Below are 22,801 nucleotides of genomic sequence, written 5' to 3'. Positions count from 1 at the left end.
AGAAACAAACAAGATCCATCATTTTGAGGTCTGCTGAAATTCACATTTCAATCCCTTATCCTTTCTGCTCTCATCTTTCATCTTGGCACTTTCCTTGTCATTTCTAGCCTATAATTCAAAAATATTCGCTGGTTCCCAAAAGCACTTTCAAAACTAGCTTCTTCTCAGTTTCCAGGACCCTGGGTCTACACCAATGAGCCTACACTCCTGGAAGGCCCAGAGCACCATCAGCCGACAACAGGCTCCAGTTCAGCCTGGCCTTCACCATTCAACTTGACCCTGAGGGGACGGCTCTCCACATCTTAGGCCTGGATACCAAGACTTATCAATTTCATGAACCATTAAGCTGCCAAATAAAAATATTCCCATCAATTCATAAAAAAAAAAAATCTTCCCGCCAAATAGGAAGGGTATAATCTCAGAGAAAGGGACACATCTCTTCATTTGAACACAATGATGAAATATTCACTATGTTGTCATCATTATCATTTTGAGAAGGAGAGTGAAAAGATCACCCAGAGACCATGGCCCACGGGTATAACACTGTACTTTGCATATGTTAGGTCCTCAGTTACTTTTAAATTGCAGAGAACCGAAGCTCTGATTCGCTGGGCAGCAGTTTTGTAAATGCTACATCCCATCCACCCGGGAACACCGCACCTTCCTTCTTCAACAAGAGTGTTTCCCTTCCCTCTCTGGACCTCTGCAAGTTCTCCCGAACCTCATCCCCCTAGGTGCACACTTCCAGCTCAGTTCCAAAACTGCATTCTTTTCAGCCAGCTTTAAAAGGAAAAAGCAGAACCACTCTTCCTCCCACTCCAAGCACTCCTGAAGCATACTTTCCAGTAGAATTACATTTCAAAACCCTCAGTTATTACCTAGCAGACAAAATTTTGCAAGACTTCTACAAGAGGCAAAGGACAGAATGGTTCATTTTACGTGTATTTTTTTATAACCACTAACAAATCATTAATAAACAAGCAAGAAAAACTTTAATCATAATTCCATACCATTCATTTTTTGCCATGCTCTCTTCCCATCTTTGTCCATGTGAATCTGTATACTTTATACATCAATAAATTATACATTGGGACTTTTTTCCTGATGATGAAAGCAACATGTTCCGTGCTTAGAAAACTGGGTAAGACACACATATTATGGAAATAGATGATGTAAAAAGAGAATGTCTCCTGTAACTCTACACCCAGAGGCCTGTCATACACACCCAGGCTGCTTCTTGCCAAACTGTGATGACTTGACTTTCCGCCCTCTCTGTCCTGATAGCCCTCATCTTATGTTTAGAGTTAATGCTCCACTCCTCGCAGGGGTCTAGTAAACTCTGGAGCCTGGTTATGATTAGAAGCCCCAGACTCACTGTCCATTTATTATCAACTATTTAAGTGCAGATAACAACTCTGGCTTCTCCTCATCTGCCTCACTTAGAGGTTAATGAGGCTGAATTTTCTGAGCATCTTGAAAGCAAAGTGCACTAAAAACACCAAATGGGATCGGTTTCCTTTGCTCTCTGCCCCATCATCACAGCTTGTCAAAAAAAAAAAAAAAAAAAAAAGGTCATGATCTTGCCAACGATGTGTGAGCACATTCTGACAGCCATTGCTCTTACTACTGCAAGCAGCAGACCATGGCCACCAGCCCAACACAGGGGTGGCGCTAACATTAAGTGATAATGATGTCAGTCCAGACCAAGGGGTGTATTTCTGATCAAGGGCTGAAGAGAGAGGACAGGGACATGGGAAAGGCTTGCCCAAATGTCATGTGGGCGGGCCCCAGCAACCAAGGCACAGGACACCCTCCTCTGCAGGTCCTGTGAAGCCTTCTGTCTCAGAATGCCCAAGAGCACAATCTCCCTCTCTGAAGATGCTATCCAACAGTTTCAAGCATCTAATGTGCTTTACCCAAATTTAGTATTACCTTATCTCCTACCTAGTCTTGGCCGGGCCACAAGGAGTTAATTTTATGACAACCATTCTTTGACAAATAAAAACTAAAAGGGAGGTAAGAATTGGCCAAAAAAGGAAGGGCCTTCAACAAAGCAAGACAGGCCAGACTTAGTGAAACCAGAAATCAGCTTCATCTAATGGCTTTAAATGAAGCCCTGCCTCCTCAAAGAGCTGTATAACACCCGCAGACTGGGACGAGAAGAGCCTGTAACAGACACCCAGAGGGTACACTTTACAGCAATCCCCCCATTTTATAGATGGAAAAAACTGAGGCCCAAAGCAGTGAACTGACTTCCACAAGGTCACACGATAAAGTAGCAGAGGAGCCGAGTCTAGAGAGCCCAGAAGGCAAGTCTTAGGGGCCCCTGGTTGGTGGTCTTTCCACCAAATCCCACTAGATCCTTAATTATGGAGAGTCTTTCAGTCTGCCTCTGACAAACCATTTCAACGGAGAGAAATGCCACCTACACATATCAACATGCAGAATATGAACTAATAACACATTAAAATTAAAATGTGTAATCTGGGTTTATCTTCCCTTACATTGAAGTTTATTTGCTGGTAGTACAACATTGTTGAAAATAAATGAACACTAAACAGTTTTTAAATCTGGATGGAAGCTTCTTAAAACCATTTAAATCATTCTGAAGAAAGGCTGTTCCAATCAAACCTAAGTCTAAATAACAAATCAAAGATGTTTTATTATTATTGAATGAAACCAGTTGAAAATATTCTCATATGAGATAAAACTTTGAAGTTCTATTGCTGTGCAAATAACTGTCCACCTTCTCAGAAGAGTTTTCTTTGGTAGCTGACATTTATGTCGAAGATACTGATATATAAAATAATATATGTAAGGAGTTTAATATCAGACTTGACACATAGTAACCATTGAACAAATGCTAGTTTTATTAACTCTGGGTAGGGAAATAAATATCACCCTCATAACTAGCAAAACCTTACTATACTTTCCTAAAAGTCTGTCCTAGACCCCGGGAGAACTTAAGGCGTTATATCATCAGGGTATTTATTTTATTTTAGAAGTGTAACTAAAAAAGGCAAAGAGACATTGTATTTTTCTTAAAGACAAATTCAGATATCCTGAAATCAGGGAAATCAACATAACACTATTCCAACATTATGGCAAGGTTTTTAGTAGTAATTGCTTTTGTAACATTTTAAAAAAAAGAATTCAATATTTGTTACTGTTTCTCTGGTAGCAGGAAAAGAAAACAGTCATCGAAAGTTGAAACATGAAATAAAAAGAGTAACAGTTTAAAAACATTTTATCTTTGTACATGTGGATTCTTGCAATGTTTAATAGTGTTTTCCTAAATAATTGTGTCATCAGTATTCACATTACTCAAGTTAAGGGTAAAACATCCATCTTTTACACTCAAGCTCATCAAGCTTTTCCGCTACCACTTTATAAAAGTTTCAGAAAGTGGAATCCTGCTAGCTCCATGGAAGCGAATTATAAGTCTACTTTGGACGAGAGAATAACAGTATAAGATATAAAACCTTCCCTAGAAAAGGATCTCAACTTTAGAGTCCTTCTCGAAGGCTCTGAGCAAATATCTAAGGACATCCCCAATTTTTGAAGACCCTGAGTGATTTTTCAGGGTCACACAGTGAGCCAATGACAAAAGGACAGCAATAGAAATCTTGCATCTGTCCCCCCCCTCCCCCCAACCCCGTGTTCTGACTACCAGCCCATTGTACTCTACTGCCACCTGTGTTCTCTCAACATCTCCCCCAGCGGGGAGGTTCCTCAACCTCTTGACCAATGTCATCCTTTCAAAAGTGCCATTTCTAGGATTCTGCAAGTTACCATAAACAAGGGTTGAAAAAATATTGCTTTCAAGCTACAAACTGAAAATACAACAAAGCTGCTGCCTACATTCATAAAGAAATTCCCCCTCCGGGATTCTATCTATTCCTGAAAGTCCAGCTATGCGAATTCAGATACTCTTAATGAACGTGGCCATTTGAGGACAAGGTTTGAAATATAAATCCATGACAAGGCGGGAGCGGGGGTGGGGGGGTGGGGGGGTAGGAATCAAGAGATTTAAGAGACCCAAATACAGAACAACAAATCAGGATACCACTGTTTGTTTTTTAAATCAGTGAAATATTAAAACAAACGACAAACCAACGCCAACCTCACAAAGTTTCCTCATTTCTTGGAATTCAAACACCGCTGCTGGTATCACTGTATGATAATCCTTCAGGTATTTCACCTAAGTCATCAGGCGCAATGTAAAGCCAGTGTCTGAGCGACTTCCTAAACAAAACTGTGAGCCCAGTCTTATTGGAACTTTGACACTGACCTTACTCTCCTCTCAATGTGAGCCGTCCCCAACCCCTCAATCCATCCAAAAACGTTTGTGACAGTAGTGGCTCTAAACACTGCGCAGAACTTGACTACAAAACGGCCACAACTCTAAATCTGATTTCTCCAATTTATTATTTTTTTTTATTCAAGTCCCGCGCTCATTCGGCCCTTCGCCCCTGACTCAGTTCTATCTCTCCACCCATTGTCGAGATCACCTCTCATTGTTTCTAAGGGACTCCGCATCCCACCCTCCGTATATAGCACTGTTTTCATCGCACAAATGTCATTTCTAGCGTTCAACCCTCCATTCCGCCCGGAGGGCAGCAGAGGGGCTTTCCGGACCCAGTGGTCACCTTTCCTGATTCCGTCCCCTTCGAACAGCCATTTTCTAGTTAAAACGCTCTCTGCTTCCGAGGGGGAAAATGAACTTTTCCCCCTTTGATCTCGCAGAGTCTGGTCTCTGAAACCTCCGAGAAGCGAGCCCCGTCTCCAACTCCCCGGCAAGAGCGCGCTGCCTCGGAAGGATGACCCAGCCGCAACGCGGAGGCCGGTTCCAGGGCAAGGGGGTGTGCGTTCTTCCCGCTATCGCCAACCCTCACTTTTCCCCTCCGCAGCCCCCACCCGGGCGTACCCCCTCCAATCCTGTCTCTCCCACCCCAGGCCCTGCCAAGCCCGGGCTGCCGAAGGGAAGAGAGAGCCGGGAAGCAGGCGGGATGCAAGTCAAGGAGTGAGCCCGCAATAGCCGTGCCACCCGGCCCTGCGGCGAGGGAGCAGGGCGCACGGGACTCAGCAGCGGGTGCCCGCTGCAGATGCGGCGGCAGCTGCTGCAGCTGTGGCTGCGGCTGGGCGGGCGGCAGTGGCCGCGCAGCCCCCGGGGCCGAGAGGAGAGGATCGGCCACCAGGGCTAATCGCAGCCACTCGCCGCACGCCGCTGCCGCTGCCCGGGTCTCTCGCCAGCACTCCCGAGCCATCCCGAGATCCAGGGCAAAAGCAAGGAAGAAAGCGAGGCTCACCCGCGGTGCGCGCGACGCTCGCCTAGGCTCCGACGCCCGGCAGCTATGCTCCAGTCCCGCCCTCCGCGGAGCGCCCGGATCAGCTGCGGATGCAGCGCTCGAGCTTCCTACTTGAGACCAGTACGGATCCGGCGACTGAGCATGCCCAGTGCCGCTCCGCGAGTCCGGCGCAGGGAGCTGCGCCGGGGAGATTCCACTTCTCCAGGCTTTGGTGGCGGCTGCGCGTGGAGGCCTAGAGGGGCCCCGCCCTGGCGGGGGCCAAACGGGAGAAAGGCGGGGCCCAGAGCGGGGGCCCGGGGAAGAGTGGGCGGGCCGCGCTCCTAGTGCGACCCCTGCAGGCAGAGGCTGCGGGGCCTCTGTACCCACGGTGGACTACTCGCCTGGGTAGATGGCAAAGGAGGCAAAGAGGGCCAGGGTGTGGAGACCCAAAGGCAGGGTATAATGCAGGGTCTCAGCTCCCGCTCCCTGCATAAGAATGTAGGAGATGATGAGGCCAAAAAGGAACACCAACGGAGCCACAGATAGGGGAGTCATACCACTGCATTCTCGCTGGCGGCTGGATTGGAGACACAGGAAGCATGAGCCACACGATCCGCAATCTGTCCTCTGCTTCTCTGCCAACCAACCCCCTAGTGTAGCCACGGCAGTTATATTAGTGGCTAATGGCTAACCATAACAGCTGATGGCCATTCAGCCACAGCGGATGGCCATCTGATTACAGTTGATGGCCATCTAATAACCGAGCCAGCACCTTTCCACGTGAGGCTGAGAGGCTGGAGACTGCTCTCTGGGACTCTGTCCCCTCACTGGGAATCGGGGTGCAGCTGGGTATCCCTTCCATGCGGCCTGGCGTCTGTCTGCACCAAAAGGCAGTCGGGTAACCTTATCCCTGGCTTCCCTTTTCTCCTACGTCTGGGTGCCCTTACAATGGGAAAATGTCCTCAGATGAGAGCTGCCTACACCCTCCCAGCTGCAACTTGTAGGCAAGACCGTCTCCTTCTTGCCTCCTCATCAAGAACCCCAGCCATATGCCACACCCACACCATTCTCTGGTGTGAAAATCACAGCAAGATCACCTCAGAAGAGAAACACACCTGCTGGGGAGAGAAAAGCATCATTTCCTTTGCACCTGCAGGAAGATTACCTATAACTCAATTGTAAGCAGACAAGCAAGGTCCTGATAAGAATGGATACTCTGTAAGTGATAATCAGTGCTCTGCCCAGACACTGTGAATGACATCCCAAAGCATCCTTAGGGTTGCTCTTCCCAAGTAGAGTCATTGTCAAACTTGAGCCTGAGTCAGAATCACTTGGAGGGTTTATGGAGATACAGACCGCTGGGACCCACTCCCAGAGTCTCTGTGGGTAGGTCTGTAGTTGGACCCAAACATCTATATGCCTAACGAGTTCCCAAGTAATGCTGGTGATGCTGTTCTGAGGACCACACTTTGAGACCCACTGGTCTACACTTACACAGTTTCACCTGTGACCTCCTTCAGGAAGATTATAATCAAAGTAAATTCATAGCAACATCTAAGTGACGGCTCCTCCCCACACGTCCTTATCCCCAAATCTCAGAATGTACTCCTTCTTCAAATAAAGTAACACCCGCTGGTCCTTATTCTTTATGTGAGGACTCTATACCGTTGGGGTAGGTATCCTTTTATCCCTTCAAACATCATGAATTTACTGAGGATCCACAAAGTCTTATAGTAAGCCTGGGATAGCAGTGAACAAAAAGGCCCAGACCCCTGCCTTCACAGAGCTCACAGTCCAGCGAGGACGGACATCCATCCAACAATCACTCGAAAACGTCATTTCAAACATGGAGAGTGTCCAGAGGGAAATCCACTAGATGTGTCTGAGAGTGTATAACGGGACCGGAATTAAAGGTGGGAGGAAGCGGCTTTGTGGAAGAGGAGTTTCTTTCAGCTTTTGCACAGTTTCCCTCAGACCCGTCTGGAGGCCAGCAATAAAGTCGCTCCCTCCTTAACAGAAAACCAATGCTACCACAGAGAAATCCCTATAAATTCAGGAGAATGCTCACCCTTGGGGTTCTCTGCACCCCAAGTAATCCCTATCGAGACTGTGAACCCTGGATAGTCGGGGGTCCCACTTTGGGAAATGTAACCGACTTTGGGAAAATGCAGACTCCAAACTGGATACCCTCCTAGTTCTAGTCTACATGACTCCGGCCCAGAGAGGCGAGGAAAGTAACCCAAGACAGCTCCGACGGTCAGCAGCAGAGACTGGATCGGGCTCCAGCCTTCCAGGCAGGTCCTCTTTCTGCGGCACTCTGTTCCCTCGGACACCAGGACTCCCCGCCGTTCCCCAAGAGCCCCGTCCTCCCACCCAGTCTCCCGAGGGGCCCGGGGAGGTAAACCGCACCTGCCCCTCCCGGCGGGCCTCCTCCGGACAGGGAGGAAAACCCGCGCTGGATGCTCCACAGCGAGGCGGGGCGAGGTGCGCAGGCGCAGTGGCGGCCAGGTTGGGCCGTGGAGGCGCCCAGTCCACACCTGATGCAGTCAGCCTTCCGGGAACGGGCCCGGCCACCGCGCTCACCCAGGAAACGCTTCTGCCTCCTTCGCGGGCCGCTGGACCCCCGGTGGGGTTCCGAGCCTTCTCATCGCCCGATTTCCCCCGCCGAGGGCGACGTTCGGCGTCCCACGCGAGATCCGCGGGCGTAGTGGGGAAGTCACCGCCTGAAAAAGCAAATTCCCTGGCTGCTCTAATAGTGACGTGGAAATGGCCACCGAACGTTCCTTGGCCACAGGAGGAGATGACCTTAATTATGTATTTCCAGGGAAGACGGGCGAGGGCTGGGGGTGGAGGGGAGGCTTTTAACCTTTCTTTGCTTCCTTCCTTCCTTGCTTCGTTCACTCCCCCCGCCCCCCGACCCATTTTCTTTCTCCCTCACTGAAAGGGACGTTTATAGTAATAGCAGTTTTAAGGCAATGTAGAGAGGGCTCCTTGGTGCTCTCGCCGTCATACTAAATATGTATTAGCACGTTAGCTCTGCTACAAAAGGCCTCCCAACATGCACTCATTTTATAAATAAGTAATTGGTTTCTCTATACCTCATCATTCCAGTTTATAAAGAAAATCATTTCTCGTGTCTCCACCTCATGCAATTTTGATATCTATTGTCGAGTGGGTTTTTTCCTTCTTGCTGACTCACTGATGAATTGTTTTCCAAGGAAATGATATATTCCAAGAGCACGTTTATTATAAAAACACGAAACTAAAAATTAACTCTGGGAGTCCTCTAAGGCCAAAGGGAAAAGGAAAAGACAGATTCAAGGAATTTTAGTTGGAAAGGTACTTAGAAGATCATTCTAGAATTAAGTATGGATCAACACAGATTTCACAGAGGACGTTTACCTCTCAGTGGCCCAAAGAGGTAAATGATTTTTCCTTGCTTAGAAGACAAATCAATGGCAAACCTGGCACTTAACCACAGATTTCTTGACACCTCAGTCTAATGAAAAAATATATTTGTTATTTGCACAAATACTAAATAGAGTACAAGACTATATTACAGTGCTAATTATTCAATCCAGAGGTTACAAAGTACAAAATCCACGGCAACAATAGGGATGCTGTTACTTGTTCCTACTTCTGAAGTCATTAGTCGTTAAATAGTCCTTTATTTATACAACCTATCCAACCACTTCTAGGATAACCAGAAACTAGGCATTAAATATTTCAATTAAAGTCATATGAAATTCTTCAGTACCTCAAGACATCAGGAATCTTTTGAGTCAACATTTAGAGCCTCTAGTATTTTTGCTTGGTCATGTGGTGTGTGAATTGTTTGAGGTTAAGCCAAGGGAATTATAGTGATCACAACAAAATGTCAGTTATTATTTGCCACTGTGCTGATTTAAAATACTCGAACAAAATGGAAATCAAAGTGAAATACAAAAATAACTGCAAAACTCATACCTACAATAAGGTAACTTTCAGAACCCTAACCTACCTTTGTATCTTGATGAATGTGTGTTTCTTTTTGGACTGGTCTCACATTTAGAGATCCGGAAGAATAGCTTTACTTATGCAAAAATAGAGTTGAATAAATGTCAAAATACAGAGATGCAAAGTACAAACTCATCACAAGCTAACTTTTACTGAGTGTTTAGCATGTGCCAGATACTGGCTAAGGGTTTTACATAGGCTGTTAAACTTAATCTTTACAACTACCCTGTGAGTAGGGTGTTATTGTTATCCCTATTTGACAGGTAGTGAAAATGAAGTTTGAGGATGTGAAGGAATTACCTCAAGACACAACATTTTCAGTGGCAGACCTGCGACTTGAACCTTGACATTTGCCTGGAGCTTGAGCTCTTAAATAACACTCTATAAGGAAAAATGTAAATACAGAGAAAATAATTGTGATTTTTATCTCATACTAGAAAGGAAGTGGAGAATTGTATTTACCCTCGTTCCAAAAATAAGATGTGGTAAAATTACTTTGTTGTCCACACTAGGAAGAAAACCCTTCCTAATTGTGGTCCCCAAGCTTGGGACCAATCCTACCCATAGATAGGAGGCAGATGATCAAATACCTAGTGATTTTTCAGGGGTAACAGCAAAGTCTCCCCTCTGACGGACCTTTCTCCATGTCTGGTTGCTTCCTCTAGTCCTAAACTATCCAAGATGGCAGTCACTTGTCACATATGGTTCATTTTAAATTAATTAAAATTAGAATGAAGTATTCAGTTCCTCAGTCATATCAGCCACATTTCCAGTGCTTAATAGCCACATGGGCTAATGGCTACTGTATTGGGCAGTATAAGTATAAAGCATTTCCATAATTAGAGAAAATTTCATTGGATAGTGCTGCTCTAGTCCTTTCTCCCAAAAGTGCAACGCTTTAATCTCTCTACTCTGCACCATTCCTCCTGTGAGAAGACCTCGTTGTTGGCCTTAGCTTTCCCCTGAGCTTCAGTCCTATTTTTCCAAACTAAAATGATTATCAGTGTGTAGAATACTATCCTGGAAAGACAGGGGCTTCGGAGTAAGACCTTACTTCACATCCCAGCTCTTTTATTTACCATCTGTGTGACCTTGGGCAAGTTACTTAACCTCACTGAACCTTGATTTTCTTATCAATAAAATGGACATCTTAATCTTTTCATCATGGGTTTTTTTAGGATTAAATGAAATAACACATGTAAAGCTTCTGGAATCGCATAGATTTCCTGCCCTATATTCCAATTTCAGTTAGTGACATCACCATTTACTCAGTTTTCCAAACTGGAAACCTCAGTCATCTTCCAATCTTCCTTTCTCCCCAACCTCCCATTTCAAATTAGTCATCAAGTCCTGTTGCTCCCACCTCAGGGATGTCTCTAAAATCTGGGCCCTCCTCTCTGTCCCCACTCTCAACTGTCCTCATTGGCTTTTCATACGCTATTTCAGTATCCTGCTAAATGACCTTGGTGACACCCATCACTTCTAATCTAAGCCCTTCCTCCACGCTGCTGCCAGAGTGATCCTTCTAAAAAAAGATGCTGATGATGTCACCCCCCTCCTTTAAAACCACTGATGATTTCCAGTTGCTTAAGAATAAAAACTACTAAACCTAAGAACTCATATGACCCCCCTCCATTCCATGACAAACCTACATTTGAACTCCTCTATTACCAATCTCCCTTTCAGCCACCCCTCCCCCAGCTCATCTTTCCCTATACCCTTTTCCCCACTACACCCCCTGTGCCAGCAACCAGTGCTTCATGAGGCAGTCCTAGAATGGGTAATGGCCTTGCATGTGTTTGCCCTTGTATATACCCTTCTCAGGCTGAACTAACCCTTTTACATCTTTACCTGGCAAATTCCCACTTATTCTTTAAGGTCCAGTTCAACTGTTACCTCTTCTATGAAAGCTTAGTCGACTCCCCTAGGGAAAGGTAGTGACCAGGTCATCTGTGGTGTCATTGATTTGAGTGTAGATGCTATATTCAGGCTACCCAGGTTTAAATCCTGGCTGCACCACAATCCCACCGGTGATTTTGGAAAAGTGACTTACCCTCTCCCAACCTGTTTCCTCACCTGAAAGTGTTTGTAATCATAGCATGTACAACTTAGTGTTTGTTGTTGAAAGTATATAATTCACATGAAGTTTATAATAATGTACGCAGTCATAGGTAAGCACTCAATATATATTACCTTGAAATTATTACTGTCATGATTAATTATTTATTCATTTTATCCTTTTGTCTCTGTGGGTCTTTTTTTATGTTTACATAAATGTTTTTTACTTTCAAAACATCTTCACATTTCACATTTACATTTGATTTTACATTAAATAAAAAGTTTTACTTGATATTCATTGAACTAAATTTCGGTAACACTGATAACAAACCAAAAGGATTAAATTCTCTGTTGTTTGAGAACTTCTTGGTTACAAACAAGAGGAACCTTCTCTAGTTAACTTATCTAGAAAAAAAAATTACAGGAAGGTTGTCTGGTAGCCCACGGCATCAACAGAAAGATGGAGAATTCATTCAGAAAAGTATCAGGATTTATGGAAGGCTGGCAGCAAATAACACAGACCAGACTACGACACTGTATGTCACCAATGGCTCACCCCACCGGCCACTTACTGTGGCCACTAAGTTTTTGCAATTTAGCATCACATTCTCTCTATTCACGGTCATAGGTGGAAATATCCAAGGTCACATATCTATACCTTAGCAGCCACAAGGCAGAGACAGCAAGAATGTTTGCCTCACTTCAGATCCCCTTTTTGGAGGTGGGGCCCTTCCAGCACCCAAACTCAAACAATAGGGGATTCACACAAAATAGAAAGAGGGTCTTATTTCGTCCCTCTTCCCATGATGCTTTACCCATACTTGATCACTCAGCAGCAAACATCATGTACTTCAATGCTTTCGTGCCTTGGCTTCTGCTATTCCTTTTGTCTGGAATATACTCTCTGCTTTACCTCCTTCACCTTGTCCACTTTTCAAAATCATACTTCAAAGGCCAAGATTCTTCCTTGAATCTACTGCAAAGGTTAATGGCTCACTTCTTTGTTACACACAGTTAGATGTTGTATCACTCTGTTGCTGTGCTGTGAACTCCTATTTCCAGCTTTATCACATAGAAGGCACTTGATAAATATCTGTTTAATGAAGGAAAGGAAAATTAGCTTTTATTAAGGTACTGTACTAATAACTTTACAATATTAACTCAATTTACTCTCAATTTATAATTCAATTTTTCCTCAAATAGACAATATCACCATTTTATAACAGGACACAGGCACAGAGGAGTAAGTTACTTTCCCAAGGTGACACTGCTGTTCAAAGACAGAGGCAGAATTTGAGCAAGGCAGAGCTTAGGCTGTTTCTTATCTAATGAGATGTTATAACTCTGTAAAAGGTAGTACATGGTCCTTTCTCTAGGAAATTCCACCGCAAGTGTGTGTTTTTTGTTGTTGTTGTTTGTTTATTAAGCCTTGACAGCCTCTGGTAAGAGGATGAAGCTAACTAAATTTCTCTGTAAATTTTCACTATTGAAAATATATTTAGTAAATTTTATAAACACTTAGTCTGTGGTTTTTGAACAATGATAATGGATGGGTACTATACAGGAATTCATCAAAACTGAATTTACGAGCACAAAAGCACACGATAAAATTCATCACACTCTTTGTCTCTGCCCTTCCCCCAGTTACCAACAGTTGTTATTACAGACACTGGCATTTTATTGAACTGGCTCTGGCTGCAAAGAATTTACGTCCCTGTGCCCAAGGAACTCTCCTTCCCTATCTATATTATATCCTCTCACACCTCCCACGATCCTTGTTTTGCTTATCTTCAGAGAGTAGAAATTTGAGTCCAGAGTACCAATGGTGTCTCACACATAATTGTCAGCACCGATAAGGGCAAGAATTTAAATCTTATAAATGGAGGAAAACCATCATCTTCATGTTTAAACAATATAACAGAAATCACACCATCCAACCTGGAGAAATATTCATTTTAAAATTTATATAAACATCATTAAATAGAAAGGGTGCAAATCTGAAGTGAAGAACGCTGAAAGACAGAGGAGGTTATGAAAGAACCAGAAATCACTGACAGAAAAAATTCTTTACTCCTACCAGAGATAGACAGAAATATGTTGTTAATTTGCAAAGGAATTGAAGTCTCCTCGATCAAGCAAAGAATTTATAATCTCCTTTGTCTACTTATCTCTGCCAAGTATCTTCCACTTTTAAGCACCTCATTACAAGGTCTGCAAGAAGGAAGGAAGAAAGGAAAGAAGGGAAGAAGGGAAGGAGGAAGGGAAGGAGAAGTAACGGAAGACAGAGAGGAAAAATGGAGAGAAAGACATAGAAATCTCTTTCACTTAAGAGATTGTTATTATAAGTAAACATTTGTCATTAGGTTAAATGAAGCCTAGCTCCTTACAAATTTCTGTGAGTATAAAAACTGAATTTGAAAGGGGAAGGGGCATTAGTATAGGAAAAAGAAGCATAATTAAAAGTAAGATATAAGGGAAAAAAATATTCTTGGTTAGGTCAGTTAGATAAAAAGGAAAGACTTCAAAGGGATATAAGTATTCCATCCCTTAAGACATTTAAAATTAATCTGGACAAAGAACTAAAATGTATTTTGTAGAAAGCAATCCTTTCTGGCAAGCTGGTAGATTAGCTCTAATTGATTTTTCCACCTGTAATTCCTCTGAATCTCTGTAATGCTATTCTTAGAAGACAAATGAGATTTTTTGAGAATGAATTTTCTGTCTTTATTTTAATGAAATAAGATATGGTTTCTCATGAAAATAGTTTCCAAGCCAATGACCTTGTAAGTAATAATTCTTTTATGTAGATTATAAAAGTTAAAATCAAATTTATAGTATTAGTAAACATGATAAATTACAATATGTTTTCTTCCATGATGCACTAGCAATAGTCTTGGAATAAAATTCCCATGAAGCGTAGGAATACGATACAGTCCCAAAACAGGAAAGGTGGAGCATGCAAATATTCTACCAGTTTTTGCCTTTTTGTTCTAGGTTCATATCCTGTCTAGAAAGTTATCACTAAGAGGGAAATATTTAGTTCCATTGAAATGTGAAATTTTTTATTATTGAATCAGATAACAGTTTTGAGTAGATAAGGGACAATATCATCATGTAGATGTTATTTATTATTAGAAAAGAGCTAAATTAGAACTGTACTAGAAGAAACTTCCCCTGATGTATTTGAATTTTCTTAAAGGACACTTTGCTTACAAAAAGAAGAGGAAACACTAAGCAAAAAAGGGAGTATAACTGTTTCTTCTTACATATGTTGTGATTTTCAAAGCAGTTCTACATACTTTGATAAATGTTATTGTTTTTCCATGATTAAAAATATGACTGGGAAAAAAAGATTCTTGATTAAGAAAGACTTCTTTTATCCCTCAGTCATAAAAATATCTTTCCCTATTATATTCTAATAGGTTTCAAGTTTTGTGTATTTTATGTTTTTACATTTGAATCTTTAATTTGATTTTCTAATATGATGTGAGATACAGATAATAATTTTACAAGTAGAAAGCCAACTGTTCTAATGCAATGTATCAAATAATCCTTGTTGTCTGCAATGCCACTTCTATCATATACCAAGTTCTCATTGGTCTGTGCCTAGCCTCTCTATTCTATTCCACTGATTAATATTTCTATTATTGCGCTAATGTTATACTGTTTTAATTTCTATGCCTTTGTAATATGTCTTGACATCTGGTAGGGGAGGTCTCTCTTCTGCTTTATCAAGAACACCTTAGCTCTTCTTTCACAATATCTCTTCCTTATAAATGTATAGTAAATATATCATTTTTGATGAAATATCTTTAGAATTTTGATGGCTATTTACCTGTAAGTTAGATTAATTTGAGGAAAACTGATATTTTTACACTTGATGGACAATGGGGTCCCTTTTCTATGGCAATAAGTAGGACTATTTTCAACAACCAGAATTGCTTTTGTTTTTATAGCACCTGTCACTCAGGATATGGTAGACATTAGGCCTGTTCACAAATATTCCAGTTGTTCTCTTCCTGGGAACATGATAGAGCTGCATTTCCCACCCCCATTTTTAAATCAAGCATGGCTATATTGCTTGCTTTGTCCAATGAAATATGAGTGGAAATGTGTGTCAGTGCCAAGTGGAAACTTTAAGAGCTGTATGCCTTTTACTCATGTCCAAGTATTATCTCCTTCAGCGGAGATCACTGAGGGACTGCAGTGAGCAGAGTAGCAGAGTCTCCCCCTGACCTTCTTTGGACGTGTAGTGTGAGCACTTAGTAAGCCATTGCTGTTTGAAGCCACTAAGATTTTGGGGTTGTTTGTTACCCCGGGATAACCCATCTACTCTGGGATGATTATGCATGGTTTCAAAACCTTTTTTTAAAAAGAAGAATTGTGACGTCTAAGCAACCTTAGTCCGGAAAACATTTTGTTGAATTCTATTACTAGTTTATAAGATGTTTTCTGAAGGTGTATATACTGTTTCCCTGAAAATAAGACTGGGTCTTATATTAATTTTTGCTCCAAAAGACGCATTAGGGCTTATGTTCAGGGAATGTCATCCTGAAAAATCATGCAAGGGCTTGTTTTCCAGTTAGGTCTTATTTTCAGGGAAACATGATAGCTCATTTATATAGCTAGCATTTAATAGTTTATAAACTGGCTTGTAGCTTCCCTGGAACTGAAGCCATTCTCATTCCTAAAGGAGGGCTCGTCAGCTTTTAAGACTCTCCCTCACAGTGTCAGTTGACCTGAAACATAAACCACCCACAGTTGGCAGAGCTTACAATAAAGAAAACCAACAGTAATCATTAAATATGTTAGCTCTGTTGGATTATGGTCATCAGAAAACAAACACATTGGCTCTTGTTTTCACCAATTAAAAAAACAAAATAGAAAATAGCTACACATGAATGGATGTGTAAAAAAAAAAAGAATGGCTATCATAGGCATAGGCGATGAGATACAAAGTTAGGAAGTTCACAAAGATCAACTAATATTAGTCACTTCATTACTAAGCAATTGTTTGTTTGTTCATGGCTTCTATGGTATTCTACAGAAATTTAAAGTAACGTGAGTAGGAATATCATACATTTTGCACGTGTTTGAAGCATAATGTACATGCAAGTTGAAGAGAGGGTATAAGAAATAGGTACTAGAGAAACAGGAAAAGTAAGAAATATATAGAACAGTTAAGAAACAAAGGAAAGTAAGGCTTAAACAGAAGGAGATTCAGAGAATTCGAAAATTCTTTTTCTTTTTTTAATTTAATTGGGGAATATTGCGGAGCAGCGTGGTTCTCCAGGGCCCATCAGCTCCAAGTCGTTGTCCTGTGCAGGGTCCAGCTCACTGGCCCATGTGGGAATCAAACCGGCAACCTTGTTGTTCAGAGCTCGCGCACCAACCAACTGAGCCATCCGGCCGCCCCTAGAATATTCTTTTAAAAGCAAATATGTATGAAATAAAATGCAATGCAAATGATTGATTCATGGAAATTTACTCATTTGGGAACATATTAAAACCTGATTTTCTATATTATGAATTGTTTTATATTATATATAAAACAAACATGTTTTATATATTTATCTATATTATACTATATATTATATACTTATATATTTTTATATTATATACTCATTACAAGTATATTATATACACATATTATATATAGAGAGAAAGAGAGTGAGAATGCCAAAAAAACACATACACATTTTAAGAAAGGAAAAAACTGCATTAAAATTGTAATACTCAATATATACTGATAACAAAAGATGAATACAAGTCATGTGTATACACGTTTTTGGCACCCCGGTGCCAAATAAAATATATATTGTTTTCCTCTCAAGTTCCTTGACCTAAAAACTATCCAAAAGTATAAAACATAATTTCACTTGAAATGAAACTTTAAGGAAAAACATTTTCTTTTTGAAACTTTGCTGTAAAATTAAAATAACTGTTGCCTAAATGACCCCCATTCTCCCAGTAGGCTTACTACATATCTCAAAAACTGGGGAGTAGGGGGGGTTTCCCTGTTCTCAAAACTGCTCAAGCCCAATTCCTATGTGGCAAGCAGTCATGATCTGACCCATTCACCAGGCCAGTGGTTGAAATGCTTGTCTTTTTGTCCTGAGTTCTGTGGTGGCAATCCTCATTAAACAAACATTTAAGTGCCTACTGTGTGCTAGGCAATGAGTTGGTCATTGTACTATTTGACCTGCCCTTCCAAAAGAAGTTCAACTATCAGAGTATTGTAAAAGACACAAGCCATTATCAGGTTTATTCAAAGATGAACCCTGGCCCACTGTTATGGGTTAAACTGTGTCCCCCCAAAAAGATAAGTTGAAGTCCTAACTCAGTGCCTCAGAATGTGACCTTATTTGGAAATAGGATCATTACAGATGTAAGTACTTGAGATGAGGTCATACTGGAATAAGAGAACCCCTAATTCAGTATGGCTAATGTCCTTATAAAAAGACAGCCAAGTGAAAATACAGAGAGTTGCGGGGAGAATGCCTCATAAAGATGAAAGCAAAGATTGGAGAGTTGCATCTACAAGCCAAGAAGGCCAAGAATTGCTGTCAGCATAAGCCAAGCGAGAGGCCTGGAAAAAAATTCTCCCCCAAGAGCCCTCAGAAGGAACCAACCCTGCTGATACCTTAGTTTTGGACTCCCAGACTTCAGAACTGCGAGGGAATACAATTCTGTTGTTTTAAGCCATCCAGTTTGTGCTATTTTGTTACCACAGCCCTAGGAAAAAAAATACACCCATCCATTACAAATAAATACCTTTGTAAGTAGACAAACATTGAACAGAAATTTTTTATTAACATAAACTAATATTTCTAACCTTTGGAAATTGTCAAAGGTATCAAAGGCAATATAAAGTCTGAAAAGTTCTCACAAAATGTTATCATCCTTTTCTGTGGTGACACATTGACGACACACTAAGAAAAAAACTCCCTAGATTTGGAATTATTTCACCTCCATTTTATTTCAGTATTGATTTTGCAACGATATGTAGAATAAACAGCAAATCTGATAAATGGACACCCCAAAAGTGACTTGCAGTAACAAGAGAGGCACAATCAATGTCTCATGTTTTGGAGCACAATTCTCTTAGGTATTGGCTTCACACACGCGTCTATATTTGCAATATAATGAATCCTGCTGCCAAAGGCTTGGGCCAGTGGGAAGTAAGGTGTTACTTTTTTCAGAGTTTTATTGTTGCAAGATGAAAAGAGTTGTGGAGATGGATAGGGGTGATGGGTATACAACAATGTGAATGTACTAACACCACTGAACTGTGCACTTAAAAGTGGTTAAAATGGTAAATTTCAAAAAATGACGTCTTGTTCATTTAAAAAGGAATGAATGCTGAGTAGGCAGAAACAACAGATGTCCGCTACATGAACCAATCAAATGTCCTAAAGTAATGTGGGATAATTACATTTGTTAAACATATAGAAAACAGACTCTATACCCTCAAGCTACTAAATGTCTCCCTAGTCGGTTATAATTACACACAGATATGTCCAACTCTCTAAGTTTGGAGAAAACACAGATATAAATTAGGATAAATTAACCCAAAAGGGTCCGTAGATCAAAGTAGCTAAGGAACTCTACTGTGAGCACAGGAGCTTCCATTCCCCAATCCTCACAATCTCTTCAATTTCAATAAGGGAAAGCTCTTTCCTAAAAGTCGGCCTGGGAATGTGCCTGTGTCAAGCTGTTCCTCCTTCTCACCTTCCCTTTCACATTCAATGTTTATCCTCTTCACAGATAAAAGGCACCTCTTTGTCCCAATCTGATTCTAATTCTAGTGCATTGCCTCAGGTGGAAAACTAAGCAAAGGTACAATTCAGCGTACTGCCAATGGTGTTGACGCAGATAAAGACTATAAAGACTGGACTGCTTTACAAGTGCAGCAATTCCAATTCTTTGCAATTAGCAAAATTGAAGGTGGGAGAAATGAAATTGCCAACTAATAGATGACCGAAGATAATTTTCATAGGATTTTTAGCGTATCAGTTAGATGGAGTGCAAAAAAATGTAGTGACATTGCTACAACAAAATACCTCCCCTCCCCATCTATTGGTTTTTGTGTGAACGGGGTTTCTTAGAGTAATATCTGTAACACTGAAAAACAGGAATGGAATTGATGTTAAGCCCAGTTTCAACAGTAGAAGAAGAGGTTTACTATTATTACTATTAAAGCTTCTAGCAATAGTAGGACCTGTATTCCTCCACAAATACATAAACTAATTTTTTTAATGCAGCTTCATTCATCTTATTAAGAGACGTACTACTCAAAAATTTTTACTTCTTATGTGTAATAGCTATAAAATTCGTAACATATTTATGATATTTTGATTAATAATATGATGGTAATAATGATAACTCAAATTAGAAGATATTTTAAAGTATTTAAAGACTTAGGTCACAGGAAATAAAAATGAAATTTAATTCTTATATTACAGAAAATTATGCTAGAATGATAAATAAAAGACTTTTAGGCATAAAAATACATTCATTAGGATAAAATTTTCCAGGAGAAATGGGATGGAAATATGAGATGAAGAGCGAAAGGAACAATGTAAAATTTGCAACTGTTAATGAACAGCTGGCATAAGAAATTTAAAAATACATAATAATGAGTATCAAATTGCTGTGGCATTTAATTCCATTTGATACACTTTATTAATATGTTTAATGCACCAGCAATTACAATCTTGGCATTGATTTAAACCTATGATAAAAAATTTTACATGTCAAACTTAAAAATGTTTGAGGGAGGTGCATTGTGTATGGCCCATGCTAACCAACAATGTTTGAAGAACACTGCTCTAAAAGAAGAGACAAGATACTTTAAAATGAGAGTAACCTAATTAGGTAATATACAGAGGGTATACACATTTTAAGAAAGGAAAAAAACTGTATTAAAATTGTAACACAATGAATGACGTTAGCATTCATTTGATTAACGCCATTTTTTGAGCAAACGTCATACTACACAGTGCTACTGTAATTCAATTCAACTTTCAAAAGTAATACATACTTGTAGATAACATCTCTTAAAATGTGTACTTTCTTTTGATATATATATCAGTCCTAAGGGAGCCCACAGAGAAGCAGACACATGTGTTTAGGAGGTACTCGGTCATACCTGCGGTGGTTTGAGAGAAGGTAAAGGAGGAAGTACGGTTCCCATGGAAATGGCAAGCTGGCTTCCAAACCTGGGTCAGAGTCTCAGCTTTTAGTCCCAGAGACTTGATTTGGTCACAGTACTTCATAGTTAATGCTTCATATTCACCACACTCACAGGTTACTTATTAACCTGTAGTAAGAACTGCAACTGTCACATCCAGTATGATGTAACAGAAGCCAAATTATAAGCAGAAATCATTTGCTAGGTCCCGTGGCATCAGAATAAGGGGTTGGAATGGTGTGATGCAGGAGTATAACAACCTGAAGTCCAACAGCCTGCTGCACCTACCTAACGCCACAGGGGGACCGCGCCATGGGGACTAGAACACTCCAAGGGTTAGGCTGTAGTCATGGGCAGGGCTGGGAGGGTTCCTGCCAGCTTCTGGCTCTCAGGGCTTCCTTGTCTATGCTGGGTCACGATTTCTCAGTTCCATTGTATTAGAATACTAGGAGCCTATTAATTATAATCAAATCCCAATCCGGTCTTCTTTATTTGACCTGCTGGTCCTAAACTGAACTGAACTTTTGGGCAAATCCATCCCTCAGTCACATATTTACACACAGTATCTTGGCTTTCCTCCAGCACAAGATGAATTACATCCATTATATGTGGATTTTCCCTTTAATTATCAGGTAATAGTTTATTTCCAAATAAACTATTTGTCGGTATAGGGATGGTGGGGCTCTCATTCCCTTGTTTCATCATCTATAAAACATATAATAAATGCAATTATGAAATTAAGATTACTCACACTGCCCTGCACTGATCACAGCCACTTTGAAAATAACTGGCTAAGAGGGAAGCTTAATGAATTCATCGCACATTTACTGAGCTCCAATTAATGCATTGAAGCACGCTCGGATCAGGGGATAGAGAAATAAGGCAGACTGTGGTATCGAGCCCTCACGTGCAAGCAGGTAATTCTTATACAGTGTGATAAATGCACAATCAAGAAATAAAAGAGTGTTATAGGAGCACAATGGAGAAGAATAAAGGACAGGCTTTACAGAGGAAATATTTTATCTCTATCTTAAAGAAAGAGTAGAAATTTACTAGGAGGAGACAGGGAATAGCCATCCAGTATTGAGAATACAATCAATGCGTGGAGACATGCAGAGGCAGTGCGTATTTAGAGAATGGTGAAAAGTTCACTGTTCCTAGGACTTAGGCTTTGGTGGAGGAGGGTGCAGAAAACAAAGGCAGTTTGGATTTTGCCAATCTGCACTGGGAGAGTTTGAGTATGATTTCACAAGGATTGGACCTATAGGCAAGCAGGGATGTAGCAACCATCCTAGCCACCTTGGAAAAACATATTGGGCCAGATGGTGGCATACCAAACACAAAAATTCAGGAACCCACCACCGCAGTGAAATTTCCAAGAGTCCAGAAGTGTGGGCCATGTCAAAATATCCCTTCCAAGGGTAAAGACATGTTGCTTCATATGGCCCCCTTAGCAACAAGAAAAAGCAGAATGCCTAGTGCATTTAGTGTATTTTGGAGACAGTATACCTGTTTAGGATAGCTACTTTCACCCATTTGTCCAACAACCCAAAAGTCTTCCCCATTTTGAGTGGAGTACAGAGGAAGAGATGACTCTCCAGCAGGTCCAGGCTGCTGTGAGAGCTACACTGCCACTTGGGCTCTCTGGCCCAGGAAATCCCATGGTGAACAAACTGCCTGTGACAGACAGGGATGCTGTGAGCCTTTGGCTGACCCCTCAATTCTGACCTTTAAGATTCTGAGCAAAGCTATGGCCTCATCCCCTGTAGATAAGTATTGTCCTTTTAGAGAAACAGCTTCTGGTTTGCTGTTGGACTCTAGCGAATACTGGACTTTCTCAGCCTGGGGTGCCCATCATGCTCTGGATATTGGCTGACCCGTCAAGCCATAGAGTTGGATGTGCACCGAGTATTCCCTCATCAGGTGAAAGGGGTATGTCCTGAGGCACAAGTATGTTGTACGAGCAGGCGACACAGATCCCCATGGCTTCTATTCTTGCTATACCTGTTTTCTCTCAATCTATGCTTATAGCCTGAGGGAATAGAAGAAGGAAGTCATAGATACGAATGATGATCACGTGATCAGTTGCAGAAACAAGGACGATAGTAGTTATGAGTATTTCTTCCTTCCTTTGGTAAGAGTATATGTGTGTGTGTGTGTGTGTGTGTGTGTATATATTGTTTTCTGTTCCATCTCCCTACTCTTTAATGTAATGTTAATAGTGTCCAGTCTTAAATCTCAGGATTTGTGTTACAAAATATCAAAG

General features: G+C 41.3%; 1 protein-coding gene across 18 annotated transcripts in view; it reads right to left on the bottom strand.

Moving 5' to 3' along the window:
- Nucleotides 1-7,721, bottom strand: part of APBB2 (amyloid beta precursor protein binding family B member 2) — a 339,655-nt gene extending 331,934 nt beyond the window's left edge. For 5 of the 18 annotated variants that reach the window (XM_033105672.1, XM_033105682.1, XM_033105671.1 and 2 more), the window contains exon 1: nt 5,310-5,507. The gene's annotated coding sequence lies outside the window, so the exon portion shown is untranslated. Of the gene's footprint in view, nt 1-5,309; nt 5,508-7,697 lie in introns of those variants that run through there. The other 13 variants (XM_033105681.1, XM_033105683.1, XM_033105689.1 and 10 more) reach the window with 4 other exon arrangements.
- Between the last annotated feature and the right edge of the window lie 15,080 nt (nt 7,722-22,801).

This window comes from Rhinolophus ferrumequinum, chromosome 5 (genome assembly GCF_004115265.2).
Source record: "Rhinolophus ferrumequinum isolate MPI-CBG mRhiFer1 chromosome 5, mRhiFer1_v1.p, whole genome shotgun sequence".
NCBI classification, from domain to species: domain Eukaryota; kingdom Metazoa; phylum Chordata; class Mammalia; order Chiroptera; family Rhinolophidae; genus Rhinolophus; species Rhinolophus ferrumequinum.
Note: the sequence above shows the minus strand (reverse complement) of the source record. Positions and strands in the feature narration are given on the sequence as shown.